This window comes from Protopterus annectens, chromosome 1.part2, assembly GCF_019279795.1.
Source record: "Protopterus annectens isolate FY-2018-M chromosome 1.part2, PAN1.0, whole genome shotgun sequence".
NCBI lineage: Eukaryota > Metazoa > Chordata > Ceratodontiformes > Protopteridae > Protopterus > Protopterus annectens.
In genome coordinates, this window is record NC_056727.1 from 504,158,992 (window position 1) to 504,179,556 (window position 20,565).

At 39.8% G+C, this 20,565-nt stretch overlaps 1 protein-coding gene across 1 annotated transcript in view; it reads right to left on the reverse strand.

The window, feature by feature from the left end:
- The window catches only part of LOC122789817 (two pore calcium channel protein 1-like), a 2,103,677-nt gene that overhangs the window by 1,638,680 nt on the left and 444,432 nt on the right, over positions 1-20,565 (reverse strand). The gene's annotated exons all lie outside the window — the stretch shown is intronic.

Genomic DNA, 20,565 nt, shown 5'->3' on the forward strand with positions numbered 1-20,565 from the left:
GCATTCATCTCTGTTACCCCCTTCTCACCTAAAGAAATAATGCAGCAGCCAAGACAACCTGTGAAGTCAAAAGAGGCTTATGAGTTTGGTTACAGAGAAAACTACAGAGACAAATATAAAATTTGGTACAAAAAAGTCAATAGTTATACTAAATATTTATATGGCACTAACAGGAATGAACAAAACAAAGTAAACATAACCGTGAAATGAACTACATCTTACTTATTGTTTCTGAAAAATTTCTCTACAAGATGCTGCTGGATGGAGGGGAAAAAATATCTGTGAAGGGAAGGTGCTCCTCTTATCAAATGATTTGCTTCTTGTTACACCATCCTGAGGTACTTTCTAATGAATGTTCTACACAGAAAATGACGAGGATAATACAGTCCCTTCTCAATTATTTTATGTTTTCTAAATTCTAAACAAAAATACCTTTGGATGATTAGATACAGAACAGCACAGAAAATCTGTACTTAGCTTTTCAGTCCAAGTCACAGCTGACGAAATCTACAAGGATTTAGATAAAAGACTGTAGATATCTACATTTTTAATGATTATAAACAGACTACCATGTGAATGGCACAAACCTCATCAGCTCTAACTGGGATGATCAGTCACTTTACTTTGCTGTGTTTTTTGTGGTTTTAAGTAGCAGTTTTAACATTCCTTCTTTGAAGCAGCCAGCTAATCAACAACCACAAACTCACCAGTCTTGCTACACTACTACATTCTGAGAGAGAAAAAAAGTTAATCAGTAAAATAAGCCATTACAAGCAGCTAATTGTTAATCTATAATAAATATCTTTAAATGTTACCAGTAATACTACAGTTAATTGCAAGGTATGTTGCTGAATGAGAATGATGTTTTAACATTTTTCTTTTATCTTACATTGTAATGAACTGGCAGAATGTGTGGTTGACACAACAGACATGAATGATGAGAAAACAACACTAAAAAGAATTAAGAGTACAGGCTCTAAATTAAAAAAACGGGCAATACTACAAGTGAAGGAACAAAGTAAGGCTGCATGTATTCGGACTACATTAGCATTTGAGCACTGTTCTTAACTTCACTTCCTAGCAAATATCTTTTCTGTTCTTTTGTGGAGTTTTTGTCAAGCTCTCTGGTTTCCCGTTACATTCCAACACACATCAATAATTCAGTCAGCTTTATTTTCAAGTCAAAAAATGAGGCACTGTACTAGCAAAGTACAAATAACATGCACTTGCTTTATATTGCTGTTGTGTGGTTCAATCAGTGAAGAGAACCTTGGATTAAAACTTGTATATGATGCACAACGGTTAAGAGGATCCCAAAAAGACTGAAAAAAGAGATGCATTTTAAGGAAACTCAAAGGTAAAATCAGATGTATATTTACGCAATAACCCATGCCTGGGTGTGGATAATGTTTGATTTACCCATGGTTGGTGTGGTTTGGTCACGACGGCGAAGCCCAAGTGGCCAAACAAAGACAAAAGTGGGTAAATCCAGCATTACCCACACCCAGAAGTGGGTTATTGCTATTATGCAATTACATTATTTAAGAAAAAAAATACTTATTTTTCTTAAATAATGGCATTGTATAATGCCTCCGTGCTGCCCTTCTGCAGCTGTCCGGTATTCTGTGGCAGTTCTGATGTACTGCGCATGCGTATGCTTAAGCAGTACATCAGAGCTGTGTGTGGAAGCAACGGAGAAACAAAGATCTCAGTTGCTTTTTAGTGTCTCACTATGTTAAAAGAGTTTAACATAGCGAGACAGCTTTAAAAAAAGCAACGGAGAAAGGAAGATCTCCGTTGCTTTTTTTAAAGCTATCTGACTATGTTAAACCTGTTTAACATAGCGAGATTATAACAACGGAACTCTTCCGTTCTCCGTTGCTGTCTAAAAAAAACTTATACTAATGGAAAAAGTCTGGGCGACCAGAACGTTTTACATTAGCATAAGTCTGATTTACAACGGGCACACTGACCAATCAGCATACACGTTTTGGAATACTGATGGGGGGTCATTGTATAATTATGAATATTCCACAGACTCAGAGCAGTGAGTTCTAGGGTTCCTGTCAAGTCACTGACAGCAGTTTCTATGAACACATATTACTCGAGCCATTCACCAAAACAACTTTCGCCAACAATGTTCTTTTCATCTTTCTACACTGTTGTATGCCCTCAGAGTTGGTATGTATGTGTGTGTGTGTGTATAAATATATATATATATATATATATTTTTTTTTTTTTGAGGGCGTGTCCTCTCACATGAGAAAGTGCAGGGGGACTTTCCTCTATGGAAAAAAAAAAGCTTGTTTATGAAGTTTGAATTAGTTTCGGCAAACTGCTCTAAATGTATATACATTTGTTGAAGCTGTGCTGACGAGCGGAAATGTAATCAAGTTCTACAGGTCAGAGAGGCCCTATAGGAAAATGGCCTTTGCTCAACTGATTAACATGAATGTTTGGAATTGCCAACATGAAGGGTTTGAGGAGGACAGTATGGTGCCAATATATCATTAAACAGGAGGGACCTTGACTGTAAAAAGTGTTTAAACACTGTTCACAAGGAATTTTAGTGTGATTCTACATTTGACAGACAGCTAACCAACAGTTTGACTTGTCAATCCTCCAAATTGTCCATTAGAGTGCATGCACATTGTGTGTGTCCACCACAATGGACAGGTCTCCTATCAAGATTAGGTCTATGCCTTATGTCTGCTGCTTGATGTAATGGACTTTGGCTGTTTTATGACATATGTGTATACATATACACACACACACACACACACACACACACACACACACACGTGCTGTGCCGCAATGTGTGACATAATATGGATGAAGACTTATTTGTACTTTACTATTTATTTCTGTTTTCTGATGCTTTTCTCCCCAGTTCCTGTTGAAAAGGAGCTTTGTCAAGTCAGACTTCCCCAGGAAATAAATGTAAAATAAAATACAATGACAGAATCAAGTTACATAAAGCGAAAATCAGGGTAGGACTAGGAGACAGCTGAGGAAGCAGGGTAGTTAAATTAGCTTACAAGCACAGCAGCCTGCAGAAAATAAATGTGAAATCTTAAATAAGCAATGACTGAATATTTCTGTTTACAAGGTACTGTGTTTAAAGACATCCTTGCACACCAGCATATATTATTGTCACATTAAAAAAATAATTCTGATTTTATACCTTTCTCTGGGGTCCTGACAGAAATGGAGGCAGTTGTACAAAAATCTGCTTCAGTGTTTTCATGGTGTGATATACTGCCATTAATACCTCCCCCTATTCTCTCTAGAATCCACTGCTTAGGAAAAGTGTGACGAAAGCAGTTAATTCCTTTTGTCATGTGAATTCTGATTGACTGTTACTAATTACAGCTAGTTCATCTCAAGCTAGCTCATAAGCTAAAAGTACACTCACCAAGGCACACACTATGATGGTATCAGCCCACCTTTAACTTGCTGGTTGTTCCCTCTTCAAACAATTGGTTTAAGGACTCTCAACTTGATTGCACGATACCCAACATCTGGGATAAGCTCTCTCTTATACAACAGTTGACTTCTTAACTGCCTTTCAAGTAAAGCTGAAAAAGTCCTAATGTCTATGTAGTCATGTAGCTATGGAATAAATAGAGGCAGTTTAGTTAATGCTCACTCTAGTACTCTGAGAACAGACTATTATTTTTAACTATTACAACTTGTTTGACCTTAACTTTAACTCTAGCTGGCTTGCCTCCCTTTCTTTCTGTCTGTCTGTTATCCCCTCCTTTCTCCCTTGCAATTTAATTCTATATTTTGTAGACGGGCAACAAGATAATACAATAACTATGTACTGACATAGTGATGGGAACTCTTACTAAGTTGTGGTTTGTTCTGAACTGCTAGAATTTGTGGCACGTGGAGTAGACCGACTACACACCAAAACTGGCAAAGAGGTAAGCATATTACATATTTATCCAAAGTAAGAAACTGACATATGTTGTGACTGGGGTACTCTGTAGCACACATGCAACAGCTACCACAGAACAGCGCTGGAAGGGTTTTGACAGCTTTAAAAGCTATAAGACCCCCTAAGCTGTCATCCCCCAATATGTAATGTGGCACAGTGATGTGTCCAACAGTTTTTTTAAAGTTGCATGTTGATTACTGGAGCACTTTCAACTCTGACTGTTGTCTGTGTGGAAATACTAAACGTTACAGCTTTTAAAGCTACTACATTCTTCCTCTCTGTAAGTTGCAGTATATTGGGGCAGCTCAAGCTCCATGTACTGCAAGGAATTACGACTGATGTCTATTTGCAAAATGTGTTTATAAAATGGATTTAAGAAATTCACCTCTCAAGCTTCACTCTTATGAAGTTCTTGAATCCATTTCTTAAACATATTAGCAAATGGAGTTGTGAATCAAATCCAATCATAATTCTGTCCATAAGATATGAAGTGCAATCTGCATTCTGAAACAGGCTAAACAGTACACTATAACTTCAGAAAAGTGCCAACGAAGTGCAAAACAATTTTTTTTATGCACTTTTCAAAGCTACTATGCTCTAGTCTTAAGCTATAACACACATGGTAATCACTACAAACTAGGGCTGGAAAGCTTATACAGCTTTAAGAAGCTGTTACACAGTTTACAATGCCACATAAAAACAAAATTGTGGCAGACTGCAGTACCTGATAACTTGTGAAGTCATTTTTCAGTCAGAAGTACACTATTTCACTTCTGGCTGCTGTTATGTGTGGCAGCATTGTATTATGGCTTTAAGCACTGTAAACACTTCACACTCTTACAGTTTCATTTTTCTGTAAATCAAAGTTTACTGGAGCATCTAAAGCTCCATGTTCTATAAAGAATTATTTGATTTTTCGAGAACTACTTATCTGTTCTTGAAACTTATGTCAAGATTCACCACAATATAAATTTCTTGGCATCCATTTTTCAAAATGATAACAAGGAGATTTTGATCAAAGACGAGATCATAATTTTCTCTGTTTTGCTGACAGAGAGCTGAAATAGCCAAAACACATTGGAGGCCCAAGGACAAAAGCTTCAACAAACAAAAATAATTACATATAGTGCAAAGTACCATTTTTGGAATACACAAATAAATAAAATGAATTTAAAAGCAAATTAGAGTAGAAGTATTACATACAACATCCAAAAAAAAATGTTAGGTAGTACAATAGCTAGACATATACTCTGCATTTTACCCATTTACAGACCTTCTTCTTCCGGCTTTTCCCGGTTAGGGGTCGCCACAGCGGATCACCTGTCCGCTCATGACTGGCAGTAGAGTATTATGGTGTCGAGTTGCCAGCCCGGTGTACAACCTTCCACGGATGGCACACACATACTCACACCTAGGGCCAATGTAGAGTGTCCAATCCACCTACAGCATGTCTTTGGGATGTGGGAGGAAACCGGAGCACTAGGAGGAAACCCACCCGACCACAGGGAGGACATGCAGACTCCACACAGAAGGCACGCCAGCCGTGGATCGAACCAGAGAATCTCTTGCTGTGAGGCGACAATGCTAACCGCTGCACGACCGTGGCCGCCCATTTACAGACCATCTAGCAGGACTAATATATTAGGCAAAGTTTTATTATGTTGTTGTTGTTTGTCTTTCGGCTTTTCGCAGTTAGGGATCGCCACAGCGGAACTCCGGTCCGCTAATGATCTGCAGTTGTTTTTTTATGGTGTCGAGCTGCCAGCCCGACGCCCAACCTTCAATGAAGGTACGTCCATTCAACGCATGTCTTTTGAACGCCCACTCGACCACGGGGAGGACATGCAGACTCCACACAGAATGTAAAATATACAGATGCACATCTAGAAATTATAAAGACAACCTATCTCATTTGTACAATTAACACAAGAAAAGCAGCATAACAACATTTAAAGCAGGTGAAGGACAGTAAAGAAATTATATGTTTCTAGAATTGCAGTGTGCATGTTAAATATGTTATAGCATTTAAGAAGTTGAAATACAGTGACTGGTGTAAAGAAAAAAACAAAAAGACTGAAGCCTACTGAAAGTAACAGAAGTCACAGTTTAAGGATGAAGAGCATAAGTGGTAAAATTATCGAAATAAGGTATTAAAAGTTTAGAAAAAAGAAATGGTAGAGGAGGTTTTAAGTGTTTGACACTCAAATATTATCAATTTACTCTGAGAAATGAAGAAAGTAAAAAAGTAGTAAAAACAAGGCTGAATAATTAAACTTTAAGGTATACAACTACATTTTGTACCTTATTATTCAGAAATACAATACATAACAGAGCATCTGTTACCAGTTCCACCTTATTATCTCGAAATACTGAAATCTCGAATTTCAGTATCTTGAGACCATAAAGTGGAATTTTAAAATCCCGAAACTCTATAAGCGTGAATCCAGAAATATCGAATTTGCAGTTATGGTGTTCCAGTATTTGACGCTGGATGTAGTGTGCGCAGGATGTATCGTGTAGTGTGTGGATTTAGCTGATATGTAAGGTAAGTGGGTATTTTCTTGGGTTTCAGGTATGTGTTTGAGTGTATGTGAGTGTGTTTGGAAGTTTTATGTGTGGGTTAGGGTAGGTAGGTAAAAGTATGAGGGTTTAAGTCTTGAAAGTGGTGGTGTTCGTATATTTGTGATGTGTGTGTGCGAGGGTACTGTAGAGTGTGTAGTGGTGGGTTTGCTGTCTTTTTCTGTTTGGTGTGATCTCAGAGTTAGTACATATAAGTAGGGGGGATGTGGGGGGCGCAGGGGGGCTTGCCCCCCTGCTTATATGTAGTGTAGGTTTGTGTTTTTGTGCGTTTTGTTTGTTGGTTTGTTGTAGTGTGGGTTGGATGATGTATGTGCTTTGTGGTGTATGCGGTGTTTATGTTTGTGAGTTTGTATTTCGTGGTTTTGGGATTTGGAACGTTCGACTTTATGGTCTCGGGATAGTGAAATTCGAGATTTCAGTATTTCGAGATTATAAAGTGGAACTCTGTTACCTTAGCTCAGTCCTTGGGAGTATTATATTACTGGATTAAGTGTGGCAAGTGTCTAAAATAGTTTAAAACCCATGGAAAGCTGTGTTATTCTAATCCTGATGGTATGTGGGGGACAATTTACAGCTTATATCAAGCAGTGATAAGTTCTATACTACTTAACAGAAGCAAAATTTAAGTTATTTGACATCTCTTGAAAGTACTTTTTGGGATTCATGTAAACAGTGGGGCTGTTGTGGTAAGAGCTAATCTGGCAGAGCAAGTAAGTTTTGGAATGATAAGGATCATAGGAAGTTACTAGGCTATTGGCCCTGAGGCCCTTATAAGCCTAGCCAAGAGTTTAGCCCACGTATAGACTAATCAAGCACCCGATGCCCCTGTCCAACAGGGACACAGGTGGAATCCCAGGGATGTGTTTTCAATTTCCCATCCAGTTATCCAGGGTACTCTTAAAAAGGGATAAAGAGGTACTCTGCTTGAAGTGGAGAGGTAGTCTTTTCCACAGATAGAGGAGTCTCTGGGAAAAAAATCTGTCCCGCCTACAAGTCCTATTGATGTCACAGACCAGGTTGAGGCCGTGTGTGTGGGTTACTCAAGTGGAGCTTGACTTGCGGATATGCATCAGTCCCATCAAGGCGGGGTCCGAATCGCCTTGTATGCCAGACAGAGGTCACCTCTGAGGAGTCTGTATGAAACAGAGTAGAGGGATAGGGCTTTTAGCCTGTCTGTGTATGGTTGATTTTTGAAACCTTGGATTCTCCTGGTGAGGAAACTCTGTGGTCTCTCCAACTGCTATATGTGCTTTGCGAGGTACATGCATAGGGCATTGTACTCAATAATGGGCCTAATAACGGAAGAATACAGGAATGTTATGACCTCCTTTGTCCCTGGATGAGATACCCTTACTTATGAGGTGGGCCATGTAGAAAGCTTTCCATACAATGGAAGCAACATGGTGGTCAAAAGCCAGTTTGTTATTAATCTGGATGCCCAAATCCCTCACGACTGACTGCGTGCTTAGGACATTATTAATGTGATAATTTGTGGGGACGTCACTCTCCCCAAAGGGGATGATGCTGCATTTTTTTGGATTCAGCTTGAGGTCATGTTGCTGGCACCAGTCATTTGTTTGGGCAAGACCATCTTGGAAGATGTCCATGTCACTAGGGGAATTTATCACAGTGTCCAGCTTGCACTCATCTGCAAACTTGGTCAGCTATAGCCCACTGTTTTTGGCCTGCACATCAGAAAAGTATCTCTCAAGTAACAGAAGTCCCAAGTCCGAACCCTGGGGTACGCCACTCAATACAGGTCTACAGCTTGAGGTGGCTTCTATCAGTCAAGCCAGTTAGCTACCCATCTGCCAACATACGGATTGATGCCTAGTTGAGAGAGTTTATCTATTATGCCCAAGTGGGGAATAGTGTTGAAGGCTTTGGCCAGGTCAAGGTAGGTGGTGTGAACTGTCTTCCCCTCATCCATGGCTTTGGTGACTATCTCAAGAAAGTCAACCAAATTTGACATACATAACTTCCCCCTGACGAAGCCAAACTGTGTGGTATCGAGTGTTTGGAAGTTGCCGATGTCCTTGTTAATGAGGTCCATGATAATCCATTCCATGGCCTTGCAGATCAGGCTAGTTAGGCTGATGGGTCTATAATTTCCCAGATCAGTGGACACTCCACCTTTGTGTAAAGGGATGACGGTGGCTGTCCTCTGATCAGCTGGGACAAAGCCGGTACTCAGGCTTTGGTTGAACAGGGAACCTAATGGTGCTGTAGATGCAGCCTGGGATGTTATCAGGTCCCATGGAGGCTGTATTTGTTGCCTTTGAGAGCAGTTATGACCTGATCCCTAGATATAAAGGGAAGGGGGCAGGTACTGGGAATGTCCTGATTTATTGATGGGGAGACAGAGGGGTGAAATTTGCTCTGAATCTGTCAGCCAGCAAGCTTGCTATAACTACGGCATTTGTATATGTGGTGTCCTTGACAGATCTGGGTGCTACCTTTGAGATTACGGGCCTATGTGAAGAAGGCCTTACGACTGTCTGTAGCAGATGTGGCCAGTTTGGACTCGAAGTTTACATTGGAAGATTTCACTAGTCCTCTTATTTGCTTGTTTAGGCTAAGGAAAGATTGCTTCCAATTGGGCACCAGCTCCTTCTTGGTCCTGGACAGCAATTTTTTTCTTTTGTTATAGAGATTACTTACTGCAGATGTCCACCAGACAGGTTTACTCTTCCTTGCGGAGGATGATTTCATCCTGTCAAGTATTCCTGATTCCATGCATCTATATAAATGTTCGTATAGTAATTTGGTATAGTTCTGGATACTGGAGAGGGGGCTGTGAAGCTGTTTCTACCATCCATCAGGAGGCTGTAGTCAAGTTTAGAGAAGCTTTTTTGTTTGACCCTAGCTGGGGGAGGGGGGGGGTCGGGAAAGATGGGGACTTCAAACTTGACCGCTTTATGGGTGGATCTTACAAGGGAGAATGATACTGCAGGGATGTATAGTGGTTACTCGTGTTGGTTAATACCAAGTTCCAACATATTATCACCTCTTGTGGTGATATCGACTAGCTGTTCCAAAGTATTTGCATTGACAAAAATCGAGGAATTTCTGGGCATTTGTGTTCTGGCATGAGTAGTTCTTCCAGTCTATGACTGGGTAGTTAAATTCATCCAGGATCAGGGTAAAGGGTTAAATCTTGTTAGATTCGAAGAGGTCTAGATAGGCAGTTTGGGCATCTTGAGTCAGTTTTAGGGTCTGGTAGCTAGCTATGATTTGTATAGGGGTCTTTTGTGAATGGTTAACTGCACCTGGAGTGTCTCCAGTGCGTCACACTGTTTGACCAGCCTGTAGTGTGTATGTATTTACTACCCACAGATTGAGGTCCAAATGTATGACAGGATGAGTAACCACGTATGGCAGGGGTGCTTCTCCACAGCTTTGAATCAGGTTTCTGTGACTGCGCAAATGTCAGCATTTTCCAGAGTTAAGAATGCTTGCAATGAGTGTAGTTTCATGTTTAGACTCCTAGCGTTTAGCAGCATGACCTTTAATTTGGATTTTGTTGAAATTTTTATGTTCGTAGTTTTTAACCTCATCACTTTTTCTTTTTTTTTTTTCAATAATCTGTTTTTTATTGTTTTTCAATTACATAACTACACACTATAAATATATACAATATATACATGACTGCTTCCAAAAGTTACATAAACATTATATATTAGTACAAATTATTAAAAAAGAAATACAACATGAAAAAGTCAATAGTCTGTATTATTGTTACGATCTATGTCAAATCTAAGATTGAATCAGTCTTATAAATATGTGTCCTGAGTAATAGTGGATAAGAACCCCTAGGCCAACACAATATTGAAGATTTGCTCCCATATTTTTATATTATTTATGCTTTTCTTATGGTCATTGATTAACAATTTATGCGCTAATATGTGTCTGATTGCTAATATTCTAAAATTTTCCCAAGATGTCTGAGTCGGGTTCAACCAATTTGAAGCTATATATAGTTTCATTAATAAACAAATATTCATGATTATGATCTTTTTTGATTTATCTAAGTTATCTGGAGGAATATGTAGGATCATAAATTCCCAAGAGAGCGTTGAATGCTGGTATCCCATTTTCTGTAATTGAAGTTTTAATGAATTCCAAAGTTTAAAAATGCATTTGCAACTCCAAAACATGTGAAACAAGTCAGCTGTCTGGTCTGTACAATATGGACATTTAGGCGAGTTCTTTGAGTCAAATTTATGAAGAATAAGACGGGTATACACTTTTTCTAAAAAAGGCACTATGGGGGAGGCAAGTGCCTTTGCTAGAAGCCTGAAGCTCAAGCGAGACAGATGCAGGCCATCTCTGGGAAATCATCTTGATCTGTCGATCATATCTTCCCAAGCTGTCAGGTACTGGATCCCCCTGGAATGACACCAGAAACTAAGCCAATTGTTAAAACCAATCATTTTCTTTTTGTATTGAGGTATCATTCTGGGTGACGGTAGAATGCTGCTTAAGGCTAGGGACAATACCTGCCTGGGACACATATTCATTGAGTTCAGTCATGTCTTTCTTCATATAGTCCAGGAAGTACGTCTCAAGACATTCACACCAACATGGGCTATGACAGAGTCATAACAGTACCTGTTGTTGAGAGACTCGAGTACGTGTATGATATGGCAGATTCTGGCCCCTGACAGACAACTAACCATGACTTTCTCCTTAACCAGCCTGGTGAGAGGCACATCTGTGTGTCTCACAATGGAGTCTCCTCTGATTAATATGTCGGGTTTATGGTTAAGCCTTAGTGGTTGAGAGACACAGGTGTGTGAACTATGGGTGGTATGTGGTGTGGAGGTTGCCTCGGAGGTCTCTTTGGTTTGGGTATGTTTTTGTTGAGGACCTCCACATATTTGGGTGTGTGTTGTGTAGGTGTGGGTGGTGTTTCAAGTTTAGTGATTGTGTTGACATTCTTCTCAGTACCAGATATACTGGCTTGTGAGGGACAGAGCATGGACTCTAGGCTCCTAATGCATCTCTCGCAAATTGTATTCCTAGGTGGTGGTAGTAGTAGGTGGCTGTCTGTGTGGATTCACTTCAGAAGCTCGAATTTACAAAATCTCGAACTGCAAATAACTGAAACCAAAAGATCGAGTTTCGTAAACTCGAACTTCTGAAGCGAAACCAAAAAAAAAAAAAGACAAACTTCGCTTCTGCAGGGGGGCTGCCCCTCTGCACCCCCCACACACCCCCTACTTAAATATACCAACTCCGAGATCGCACTACAGAGGGGGAAAAGGGAAATCTCCCATATTGCGCTGTATGCGGAAGCGCAAAACGGGAGATTTCCCACTTCCTGTCAACAACACAAAAAAGATAACAACATTACGTACACATAGAGCGTACAAGAAGCCTTGCCTCTGTGTGCACGTAACGTTTTAAGGTAAGTAGTGTTATTTTTTAAAACTTTACATATTCGATATATTGAAATGTCGCTCATATGATATCGACCATATGACATTCGAGATTTCAGCATTTCGATTATGTAAAGTGCTTCCGTCTGTGTACATAAGGCAGTTGCTACAATGTCTCAGGATGCCCATATCAACCAGACAGGCAGGAGAAACTGTAGGAAAATTGTCCGTTCATATTTTTCAGAATCTGAGAGAGAGAAAAGGCCAGGGAGAGGTAAGGGGTAAGCCCAACGCCCAAGTACTTAAACAAAAATGAAGAGGCTTAGAATAACATTTACAATTTAAACAGGCTATAAACAAGCAGCGACAAATGCAATTGAACACTTTAGGGAACAAGCTGCAGCACGTAGCAGAAAAAGCAAAATGAAGTAATGGAGCAGGAGGAGGAAACACAAATACAGTAAAATAAGCTGAATAGTGTTTTTTATGTTAGTAAAATGGAAAGGGCTAGAGGAGGAACAGAAGAAAATTCAAAGTTAAGGAACTAAGGGGTCTGACCTTCCCAAATGATCTCTGTATTAGGTAGAATGTGCTTATGAGATGGGACTGGAAGGAGTATCCCTTATCAAATTTACAGCAGGGGTGGGCAACAGAAAAAGCCACAAACTGTAAGAACACAATAGCAGTTAGGTAGGGGAAAAACAAATAATTAAACCAAAGATCAGCAATTATATAAATGGAGACAGAAAACTAAACAATTTTGTCAAAGAAATAAATACAAACAGTGCAGTAAACTAGTGCAGAACTGTTACACAAATAAAAAACAATGCAGTACTGATAAGCAAATAAATACAACCAGTGCAGTGCTGATAAGAAACAATTAACAGTTAGATAAAATGCAATAAATATACTTCTGTAGCTCTGTAATTCAAATTGTTTAAGAAGCACTCTCCATCAGGCACAAATGGAGCATAGCAAGATAAGCATAAATTCACTCAAATGTAATATTTTTATACCAGCAAGATAAAAGACCCTTCCAAAGCCACACCCCAAAACAAACAGATAACACAGATGTTGTTTGACCAGTTTTTCCTCTCTGAACGGAGTACACCACAAACTTACAGTATGGGTGGGCAACAGAAAAAGCCACCAACTTTTAAGAACACAATAGCAGTTAGGTAGGGGAAAAACAAAAATTCAACCAGAGATCACAAAATATATAAATGGAGACACAGAAAAGTAAATAATTCAGTCAAACAAATAAACAGTGCAGTAAACTAGTGCAGAACTGTTACACATATAAATAAAAACAATGCAGTACTGATACACAAATAAAATACAAGCAGTTCAGTGCTGATAAGAAACACTGAACAGTTAAAGTGCAAAAAACATACTTATGTAGCTCTGCAATTCAGACTGTTTAAGAAGCACTCTCCGTCGGGCACAAATGGAGGGGCATCTAACATTTTGTTTCCTTTAGATGCAGTATTAATGACATGAATATCACATTTTAAATTGTGATCAAGGCAAACTCCAAGACATCTCTCAATAGTTTTCACTTGAATTTAATTAACACAATTTCTACAGATATTCTGTCAAGCGGCAGGTGAGACTCAGACTGGAGAGGAAGTATCATTTGTTTTGTCTTATCTGGATTGAGCGGGAGACTTGAGGACCTTAAACACAAAGTCTGTGAAGGGTATTTGGAGTTATAGTGAGCTAGGGGCTAAAGTGGAAGCAGAATACAGATGGGTTAAGCCACTAGCACATGACAAAAGGGCAGGTAGTGCACAGAAGAATCCATGTTATTTACAAAGATTGAAAATAGTAACAAACTCAGGAGTATTCATTAGAGCACCACCCAGTGGTACTGTGATGAAGTTTAACAAAGTCTCTGTCCCATTTTTTACTTGTTAGTAATACAACTGGTAACCAAGTAATGCAGGCTGGATGAATACCATGCAGTAAAAATCTGTTAATAGGAAGACATGGTTCCATTCTTATGAAGTAACAACTATAGATGCTGAGTACACACCATGCTTTGGGTGAAAATCATGTTACCAATCAATAAGTAACTTCTGTATCTAAGTAGGATAACAGTTGGTGGTGAACTGCCTTCATTATCATCAGGACTACTGGGTAATAACTTGTCAGTCTGATGAATCAGATTTCTGTAGTGACATTAAAACAACCTGGTTCCAGAGATGTGGGATCCAACCTTTGGTACTGTGTATTGAACAGATTTAATACACAGAGTTCCAGTCCAGGATTTCACTTTTAAGGAAAAGTTTAATAGTAGTAGTGATTGAAAGTGGTTTAATAGAAATGACTAATGCATACACAAGTAATTCTACACGTGAAGGTAGAACTGCTTTACTTCACTTGGGTACAAAACATAAAAGGTGATTAGAGAGTTGTTCAGCTATTTTAACTGGAGTTGTGTACGGGAATTTTTTAAGACTAAAATTTACGAGTTTTTTTTTTTCGTTTAGTTGAGAAGGTTTCTATGTTGTCTGTAGAACTTTCTTGAAAAAATATGACTTTTTTTTGTTCATAAACACAAGTGATTTTCAATGCAAAACACATGGAAGGTAGTGTGCATGTGTGTTTTAACTGGTATTACCCTAGCATGTTTAATCAGTGCCACTGCCATTCCACACAGATAAGACTTTTTAAAGGGTATAAAAAACCAGTAGCATGTACCTAATTTTTTTCTCTTTTTATGTATGTATGTATGTGTCTGTGCATGTGTGTATGTATGTCTATACATACATATATATATATATATATATATATATATATATATATATATATATATATATATCTATATATATTATACAAACATACATAAATCTATATGCAAGCAGTCGTGAGGGACTTGGGCAGCCAGGTTGATAGCAACCTGATTTTTGACCAACACGTTGCCCCAGTTGTACGGAAGGCTTTCTACATGGCCCACCTCTTAAATAAGGGTATTTCATCCAGGAACAAGGAGGTCATAACATCCCTGAATTCCTCCCTTTTCAGACCCATTATCGAGTACAATGTCCCCTTCGGCATGTACCTTGCCAAACACATGCAGCAGTTGGAGAGACCACAGAAGTTGCTGACCAGGAAAATCCAGGGTCTCAAACACCTATCTTATCCAGGATTTTATTTTTTTTTTTAAATTAGACCCCCTTCCCTGTGGTCGGTCTCCAGCAAGGCTGCTTGTGTGCTCTCCTCTTGCTCAGCTTACTTTCTTCCGGTGCGTGTTACCCCCCCCCCATCTTGTTAAACCTACCAGGGAATCCCAACTCCCTCAAGGAAGGAATCCTGGGACAAAGTGCTCCACCGGCTTTTATGCTATAAATAAATAAATAGTGTCTTGCTCAGCTTACTTTCTTCCGGTGCATGTTACCCCCCCATCTTGTTACACCTACCAGGGAATCCCAACTCCCCCAAGGAAGGAATCTTGGGACAGACAAAATTAAGTGCTCCACCAGCCTTTATGCTATAAATAAGTAGCGTCTTGCTCAGCTTACTGTCTTCTGGTGCGTGTTACCCCCCACTTCTTATTACACCTACCAAGGAATCCCAACTCCCTCAAGGAAAGAATCCTGGGACAGACACATTTAAGTGCTCCACCGGCTTTTATGCTATAAATAAGTAGCGTCTTGCTCAGCTTACTTTCTTTTGGTGCATGTTACCCCCCCATCTTGTTACACCTACCAGGGAATCCCAACACCCCCAAGGAAGGAATCCTGGAACAGACAAATTTACTCCAACGACTTTTATGCTATAAATAAGTAGCATCCTGCTCAGCTTACTTTCTTCCGGTGCGTGTTACCCCCCATCTTGTTACACCTACCAGGGAATCCCAACCCCCCCAAATAAGGAATCCTGGGGCAGACAATTTTAAGTGCTCCACCGGCTTTTATGCTATAAATAAGTAGCGTGTACGTGGTCTTTTCTCTATATTTGTATAACGCTAAGTGTAGGCTAATAGTGTTAGTTAAGCACAGACTCTCTTTGTTTGGTTGCTAGTTCCTGAATTATTCGGGGTGAGCACACCAGTGGTCGCCCGTGGCCAGACCTCATAGCCTTATCTCCCCTTAATTAATGTGCTTATGCTGTAATGCATACTAAACGCCACTAGGTGGCAGTAAACTCCCACACTCATTTACCTGCCTTACTGTAATTTATAACAGCTCGAACTGTTCGGTATCTTGCCTAAGTAGCAGCAGCCACATTGTATCTTTTAAAAACACAGCTGTAAATGTTAGGTATCTTGTCTAAGCAGCACTGTAAATTTTAAAACTCACATACCTTAGCTTTACCATTAGCTCTGTGCAGAAAAGCAGCTTTGTTACTGACTGTTTTTTGCACACGTCCCCTCACTACTCCTTCTTGGTTCTGGCTGCTCTGCTCATCTCCTGCTCCCATTTCCCACCCACCCCCGGCAACACTTCAATTATAGCCACAACTCCACTCCCACTCTACAATCAACCAATCACACACAAACCCTCCCTCTACTAAATATCTTTCTCCAGCCAACTTTCCCTACTAAACTAATCTCTCCTGTACACTATCTTCTTCCCATACAACACTACAGCACACACACAATAGTATACATACCGGTCATTATCTAACTTATCCCTATAATCTTCAAACTATATCTATACCCAACATGGCTATCAAACCCACACTAACTCTACCCCTATTATGTCTCCCTCTCGTCCTCTCTTGCCTTCACCATCTCACCACACACTTCCATATCTCTCATTCTCCCTCCTACCATAAAACCTCCACTTTTCTCAAATTCAAGTCAAACTTCACAACTTGTATTTCTCCATACCTCTATAATTATAATGACTCTCACCTACTTATCAAAAAACTTGTTCCTGACACCTCTGACACAGCCCACATCCCTTCCATCCCAGTCCATAATTGCTACCCTGCCCTCAACCCTAACTCTAAAGGTTCTAAACTTCATTCTACACTTCAACTGCGTTCAATCCTCCTCTCTGGCGACATGCATCCCAACCCAGGTCTCTCAACCTACCAGAACAATATCTCACCCCTATTATCTACCCTCTGTCCCCATAAATCCCTCCTATTGGCCACAAGAAAAGCCCAAAGTTTATGCAACAAATTAGTTAACTTCCATGCCTGGCTATCCTACAATCAATCAGACATTCTTTCCATCTCAGAAACCTGGTTAAAACCTCATATAAAAGACCCTGAAATCACTCCCCCAAACTATAGTATTTTAAGAAAGGAAAGAACCCAAAATAAAAAAAGGTGGTGGATTAGCATTACTTTACTCATCTTCCCTAACAGTTACCCCCTATACTAAAGCTATACCTCAATTTGCTACAGCTGAGGTAACTTTGGCCCTCCTAAAGATTAATAACAAGAAAAGCATATGCATAGTTGCCCTATACATCCCCCCAGGAAATAATATCCCCATTCTTGAGGATATCCTCTCCTGGATCTCATCTAATATACAAAACAAGACTATAATCCTTGGTGATGTTAATATTAACTGGGCTTCCATAAACTCCCCCACAAACTCTCAGAACATAAACCTATATAACTTCACCCAACTAATCAATTCTCCCACTAGACCAACAAAAGATAGTACTTCTGGTAGTATCCTAGACTGGATACTAGTTTCCCACCCCCATATTATCTCTGACAGCAGTACCTTACCTGACTCTCTTAGTGACCATCTCCCTGCCTTTGCACATCACACCCCTTCATCCCTCCATTTACACCACAATATTATCTCAATCCATTGTCTGAAAAGCTTCAATGCTCAAACCTTCTCCAACTCCTTAAAACTAATGAACTGGAACCCTCTAAAAAAACTTCCTCTGGATAATGCTGTTACTTACTTCAATACCTTCTTTCTTAACCTCCTTAACAACTTCTCCTCCCTCAGATCTAAAAGGCTCAAAGACAAAACTACTCCAATGCTTACAAAATAAACTATCTCCCTCATGCATCTCCGTGATAAATTATGGAAACAGTACCAAAAACATTTAACATAAAACTCCCAATTCCTCAGCCGAATACAAACAAATCTGCAATAGAGTAAAAAAACATGTTTCCAAAGACCGAAAATCCTATTACTCAGTACTACAAAATGATCATAAATCAAATCCCAAGAAATTCTGGAACAGCATCTCTACCCTACCTCCATCCTGGAAAAAAGGAGAACCCTTGCCCAGATCCTAACTCTTCTGATCTATCCTTGGCTACACAATTTAACTCTTCTTTATAGATTCAGTAGTCAAACCCACCACATCTTTCACTAATGCAGGCCAGACCCCATCTCCCAGCACAAACACAACCCTCTCCAACTCCACCTATACTCATCATCTTCCTTTCTCTTTTAAACCTATTCCTGTTAGCACCACAAAAAACTGCAAAAACTGAAACCTTGTTCACTCGACCCAGATGAACTTCCATCTAACTTTCTTAAACTAGCCAGACATGGCACAGCTTCTCCCATCTCTATCCTAATTTACTGTTCCATCCAAGAAGCTTACGCACCTCTCCTCTGGAAACAAGCCTTCATTATTCCCCTCCACAAGGGAGGTAACAATACTGAAATCTCTAATTTCTGTCCTATAGCCATCTTATCTCCAATTTCTAAGATTCTCGAAAAATGTATCCACCTACAGCTCCTACCCCATCTCTTAGACAACCAACTGATGACCTCTACACAACATGGTTTTAGACGAGGACACAGCACCACCACTGCCCTCCTTTCTTTTCTAGACACCGTTAATCATGTTTGTGACTCTGGCAACATTGTATCCACCCTTCTTTTAGACTTATCTAAAGCCTTTGATACTGGTTCTCATAACCTTCTCTTGTCCAAACTCTCTCATCTTAATCTTTCCTCCTCCTCCATCAGATGGTTTTCCAGCTACCCTTCTAATAGACAGCAAGCTGCCAAATAAAAAAATTATCTCTCTTGCTTCCTCCACAATCTTAAAGGTGTCCAACAAGGTTCCATACTTGGCCCCTACTGTTCAACATCTTCATCAATGACTTTGATCACTGTATTCCAAACGCTAAGCTAATCCAATATGCCGACTCCACCATAATCTGTTCTGCCACATCCTTACCTTCGCTCTTGAAACTTACTCACGATGCCTTCTCTTGTACTGAGTCATGGATGCTGAATAATTACCTTGCCCTCAACCCTTCATAATTCAAAATCATGATATTTACCCGTTCTAAATCATCCAAAATAGATAAGCTCTCTTTTTCCATAACTAGCCAAAATTCGACCCCAGTTGAAATAGTTCCCCATTCAAAGCTTCTAGGAGTCATTATTGCTGATCAACTAAAGTTCAATACCCACCTACAAACTAATATTAGGAAAACACATCAAAAACTGGGCATGCTATATCACCATGGTCATTATCTCACTCCCTCAACCAAACACACCCTCTCTACCACTTATCTTATTCCCTTCTCTTATGTATGGTGCCCCTCTTCTTACCAACCTTCAATACTCTCTAAAGTGTAAGCTTGCTTTCTGCTATAATAAGATCTCTAAGTTTTCTACCAGATCCAAATCCTCCTCCCACCATTGCAAGGCTCTCCACTCCTTGAATTGGTTGGAACTACATAACTATCTCTCCTACATTCAGTTCTCTGTTGCTCATAAGCTTATCTTCAAACCTTCAAATTGTCCCACACTTTCCTCCACCCTCAAAATGCATCAGCCCAAGAGACTTCTTAGGTCCAATAACCAAAACCTTCTGGAAGTATATAAGCCTATAAGGACCCCAGGGACACTTCTATTATCTTTCTCTCTAGCATGACTATGGAATTCCCTTCCCCATCAAATTCGAACCATCAACAACCTTTCCTCCTTTAAAAACCTACTCCACTCATACCTTTCTTCTTGCTGGGAATGCTCCTGTTCTCATCCCACGTGATGTCATCCACTACATTCCTACTCTACATCACCCTGCTTCATCCTAACTCTCATCTCCGCTATATATATTCACTTCTTCCTCTGTTGCCTCTTACTCATCCCAAATAACCAAAATTATAAGGTCCATTCCTCCTCAACACCTACTCTTAATTCTTACCTAATTATGCTCCATTAATACACACTCCTATATACTTTTACTATTCCATGTCCTGTCGTTTCTACATCCTCAGTATACTATGTACTTGTCACTTTCACACTTTAAACTAGGTGTAAGTGACAAACTGTTTTTGATTTTTATTAATGAACTATGTACAAATTATAGACTGATGACTTGTACTGTAAAACTGCGATTTGTATTGTAAAACTGGATTAGGAGCTTTTCTCCCCGGGCCTCCACTGAAAATGGGCTCATTTTTGGCCCAATGGACTTTCCTAGTAAACATGTGGTAAATAAATAAATAGGCTAAAAGCCCTGTCCCTCTCCACAGTCTCATACAGACTGCTCAGAGGTGACCTGTGCCTGGCATACAAGGCCATTTCAGACCCAGCCTTGATGGAGTTGCTGCATATCCGTAAGACAAACTCCATTTCCACAACCCACACGCAAGGCCTTAACCTGGTCTGTGACATTAATAGAACTTGGGATAGATTTGTGTCCCAAAGACTCCCCCGTCTGTGGAATAGACTCCCTTTCCATGTCAAGCAGAGTACCTATCTAG